This window comes from Rutidosis leptorrhynchoides, chromosome 5 (genome assembly GCF_046630445.1).
Source record: "Rutidosis leptorrhynchoides isolate AG116_Rl617_1_P2 chromosome 5, CSIRO_AGI_Rlap_v1, whole genome shotgun sequence".
Taxonomy (NCBI): domain Eukaryota; kingdom Viridiplantae; phylum Streptophyta; class Magnoliopsida; order Asterales; family Asteraceae; genus Rutidosis; species Rutidosis leptorrhynchoides.
Window position 1 is genome coordinate 118,638,718 of NC_092337.1, and position 5,055 is coordinate 118,643,772.

At 32.8% G+C, this 5,055-nt stretch overlaps 1 non-coding gene across 1 annotated transcript; it reads left to right on the forward strand.

Moving 5' to 3' along the window:
* The first annotated feature begins 4,531 nt into the window (after positions 1–4,531).
* Positions 4,532–4,603, forward strand: TRNAW-CCA (transfer RNA tryptophan (anticodon CCA)). Its single transcript has one exon. It is a non-coding gene; the product is annotated as a tRNA-Trp (tRNA).
* The last annotated feature ends 452 nt before the right edge of the window (positions 4,604–5,055 follow it).

A 5,055-nucleotide genomic window follows, 5' to 3' on the forward strand; every position in this document is an offset into this window, starting at 1 on the left:
TTTGTTAAGTAGAAGTATTTTTATAAGTGTCTTGAAGTCTTTAAAAAGTGTATGAATACATATTAAAACACTATATGTATGTACATTTTAACTGAGTCGTTAAGTCATCGTTAGTCGTTACATGTAAGTGTTGTTTTGAAACTTTAGGTTAACGATCTTGTTAAATGTTGTTAACTCAATGTTTATAATATCAAATGAGATTTTAAATTATTATATTATCATGATATTATGATGTACGAATATCTCTTAATATGATATATATACATTAAATGTCGTTACAACGATAATCGTTACATATATGTCTCGTTTCAAAATCATTAAGTTAGTAGTCTTGTTTTTACATATGTAGTTCATTGTTAATATACTTAATGATATGTTTACTTATCATAATATCATGTTAACTATATATATAACCATATATATTTCATCATATAGTTTTTACAAGTTTTAACGTTCGTGAATCACCGGTCAACTTGGGTGGTCAATTGTCTATATGAAACTTATTTCAATTAATCAAGTCTTAACAAGTTTGATTGCTTAACATGTTGGAAACACTTAATCATGTAAATAACAATTTCATTTAATATATATATATAAACATGGAAAAGTTCGGGTCACTACAACTAGCAAGTAAATTGACCAGTTCGATCCACAGGGAGAAGTTTTTTTTTAAGATTTTACCACGATTAATTATTCTAAAAGGGGGGTTTTGTGTTTGAAGTTGTATTTTCGTTTAACGAAACAGTAAATAAATATAGTAATTAATGAGAATGCAATGTTTACTTCTATGCTTGATAAATGACAGGGATTGTTCTTCTATAATTAAAACCGTTATGTAATAGTTGCAATAGAGCAGTTTATATCAATTTCACAATTTCTATAAACTTAAGAGTTATGTTTAATCAACAAGATTCTTTCGTGGTTGAATTCACATAAAACCTAGTTTACTAAAATCACTCTAAGTAAACTACATGATTGTATATCCTAAATATCGTTCAATTAACATCCTATACTCACATATAGGTGGCTAGATCACTAGGTGTTGAAGTATAAGCTATGGTCTTTGATAAATTCACATAAACCAAGTCATAACTTACATAATTGAACTAGGATACAAGGATGATTACAACTATGGATCTTTTGAAAGAACATGGTGATTTAGATTGATTAACTAACTAGATTCAACCCGGTTAAACTCACGTGAAACCTAAATTACAACAATCACTTGAGGTAATTTCATAACTATGTTGCTTTGGAATTTATTCAATTACCGAATTAAACACATAACAAAATCACTTAAGTTATGCATCTAATCGTCTAGATTACTAGGTGTATTGAAGTATAGATTGTTTTCCTAGTTAACTCACATTAATAGGTTTGCAATCCATATAATTGAAGTAATGAACTAAGCAAGCATAACAATGGTTCTTATGGTTAAACTAGATAATTTAATCAATCAAACATATATATAACTAGCATAACATCAAAGTATAGAACAATCCCAAGCCATAAATCTTACATTGAAGCAAACACACAAGGCTTTTAGCCAAACATAATCATAGTAGAACTAATGGAACAGTAAATACAATTCGAATTCATGTTTAAAAGATATAGAACAAAAGTACCAATAGTGATGAATGATCCTAGCTTAATCTTGATGTTGGTTTCGAACGTAGCTAGTTATGTTTTGTTCGTAAAATTATTTCGAGTTGAACGGTGTTGTCAGAAAAATTTAACGAGCGGCGAGCGAGAAGATACGGCCCGTTAAAAATTTTGGTGGTAGTTTGTTTAAGATTTTTAATAAAATAATATTGTTACATTTTGTACTCCTAAAAAAGTGCAGATTGTACCGTAATTGAGGGGCAGTTTTTGTAAGTGTGTGCTTTGTTGTCGTTTGAAAAACTAAAGGAGGCCCAAACGACATTGTTTGGCACCTCCTTTAGTAGATAAGAGTGAAGATTGACTTGCAGCCTTCCTTGAACCTTGAAAATCGTATTAGAACTGAGGGAGAACGTAGTAGTGAAGGTATATGAAGTATGTAACCAAAGGCTCTCTTAAATAGGCTAAAAAGTTAGGTAAAATGGCCAGAAATTGACCAGATGCGCCGCATCTCTTTGGGATGCGCCGCATCTCTTTACGTTCAGTAGATTCCAGCTCGATTCTGCACTCAGGACTGTCGGCAGAGGAGCAGATGTGCCGCATCTGGGACAGATGCGCCGCATCCGGCTTGGATGCGCCGCATCCATCTCAGATGCGCCGCATCTGAGGCTGTTTTGGTCCAGAAGTCTTCATGCTCCGCATCTGAAACTGTCGGGAGTTATTTGGTGCATAGATGTGCCGCATCTAAGAGAGATGCGCCGCATTTGGACCTGTCTCAGTGGTTTCGGGCTGTTTTACGCGTTCAATCTTCGTTTTAACTCTGTTTTCGCTGTTGGTCTTCATTTATTCATTCACAATGGACTTTTACAAATATATACGAATTACAATACATACGTACAACAATTACATACAAATGGAACAACTTTGGATCGAAATAACGGCAATAAACATGTATAATTTTGGCGTTATCAGCTATACGGATCAATTCCATATTGATCCCCAGATTGATTGAGGCCACCCCATGGATTATCCATCCGTGTTCCGGGTCCGCAGAGATAATTTCTCGAGGGCAAACAACAATCAACAGTATACGCCACACGCTGAGCAGCTACTTTTCTGTACTAGTACTTACAGCCGCTATACGGAAAATCGTACTAACAGTTTGTATATTCATACACAATAAAAACATAACATTTCAAATTAAATGTAGCCAAAACTTTAGCAACATCTTTACAATCTTCAGTCTCATCATACTTTCAAATTTCACTAATGAGCACATATTGAGTTAAATTGAGTTATAGTGAGGTCTGAAATACTGTTTTGAAAAATGTGATTTCACCTATTCATGCTATTTTTTCATTTTTAATCACATGTTGCCTATATTTCACATGTTCATACCTACGGAGTATATTATTATATCGTATCTATTGAAGAAGATTCCAGCTCGTCAAATAGTAACTACTGGTATTGAATAAGCGGCTACTTATTCTTCAACATAGGTTCAAATCTTTTAATAAATTCACACGCCCATATCTATCTTATATTAAGAAGCATATCATGTCAAATAAACATTAGAAACTGAATGAAATCAATTTAGGAATATACTCTTTGCTGAGCAGACGACCATGATTATTTAGCTTTTCTTCAGTATTTATCGTCCCCAAACCTGAAACCATAGATTTTACAAAATCCACAATATATCAGCAAAACCCAAATTTGAAAAACAAAACAAATTTTAAATGTCATTTCATAACTAAAAATCACATACATTGAAAACCTTACAGGCAGAGATAACGATGTCAGTTCAACTACTATCTGAATCGCCAATCCCTATACATCAGTCGAACGGTACCAGCTGACAGTGGTGGCGGTCGCGTTTATCAAGCGCTAACGAAAATATTCAGTCGATTACAACTTAGATACTAATCAGTAGCGTAAGTGAAGGGGAAGAATACTTGCAATCGAATAGAACGTCAGAGATAGCAGCGACAGGGGCAGAAACCCTAATTTTTACCCCTAATCTGGGAAGTTGGTCACCAAGATAGTGATGGTCAATGGTGAAATAAACCCTAGTTTTTGCTGTAGCCGATGAAGATGAAGTTAGTTTTTCAAATGGGGTGATTGATTTAGTGAAGATGGCGGTGGCGGCGGGAGAAGAATGAAGTAGGTGTTGGAAGGGAGGAGAAGTGGAAGGCAGAAGAGAGGGTGGAGGGTTTTATAGGAGGAATTTGGATGTCGTTTTAGACAATTTTACGAAGCATACGATCAAAATTTGGGTGTTATTTAGTATATAAGGGTAATAAGGGCAACTTGATAAATAAAATGGACAATGTGTGTGTACATAGAGGTGGTTTTTCAAAGGAAAAAATTAACGTCGTGTATTACACATTAATATTCTATACAACTAAAAATTAAAATTCTATCAATACTAACAAATTTTGATAAAAAAAATCCATCCCGTTTGTACGTGCGGGGTTTAAAACTTAGTTAATGATATTGAATTATCAGTTGGAATTGCTAGTTATTCTCATTTTTTTAATTATCATATGAATCATATGAATATGAATATGAATATGAATATGAATATGAATATGAATATGAATAATGAATATGATTTCATGGTTTATGGATCCATCAATGAGAAAATGAACCTCTTGTATACGAACAATAACCTTCATCTATACAAAATCAAAATGGGTGATCTGTGATTCTAATATTACATGTAAATGTTCTATTCCAATTTATTGTGCACTTCTCTTTCACCGATCGATTAAGATGGTTATTTTATTCTCAATATTTTACTTTCATATACAAATTTATCTTGAAAACGATCCATCATTTGATAGAAATAATTCTTATCGAAATTTTGCTGCTTGCGCATTTGACTAATAGTAATCAATATATACAGTCGTGGAGAATAAATTTCATCTTCGGATCTGTGGCGCAATGGTAGCGCGTCTGACTCCAGATCTGAAGGTTGCGTGTTTGATTCACGTCAGGTTCAAATCTTTTCGATTTTTTAGGTTTGCACGCAATAATTTTTTTAAACTAACTGGCCCAAGTTGTTGTTACACCGTAATGATTTTTTTAAACTAAATTAGCCCAAGTTAGTAACTACTCTGATATTGTTACCTATATAATCTCTCCTGCATAGTAAAATCACTTAATGATGAGAAATCTTAATTAATGTACCTTTGTAATGATGAGATATGTTGAAAATTGTGATTTATAGAGATTTAATGAAGCTAAAATTGATGATCGTGTGCAAGATAAAGTTAGATGTTCATCCAGGAAATAGGCTTAACATCTAGCATGGCATAATTATTATTATTTTCTTTTTTTTTTATCAAAAAAACAAAAATTAAATCAAAGTAGATCTATGATCCGTGAATTCATGACATTCTAAGAAATCTAATTTATAACATTACAATCATTGACGTGTGAATAAATAAAACT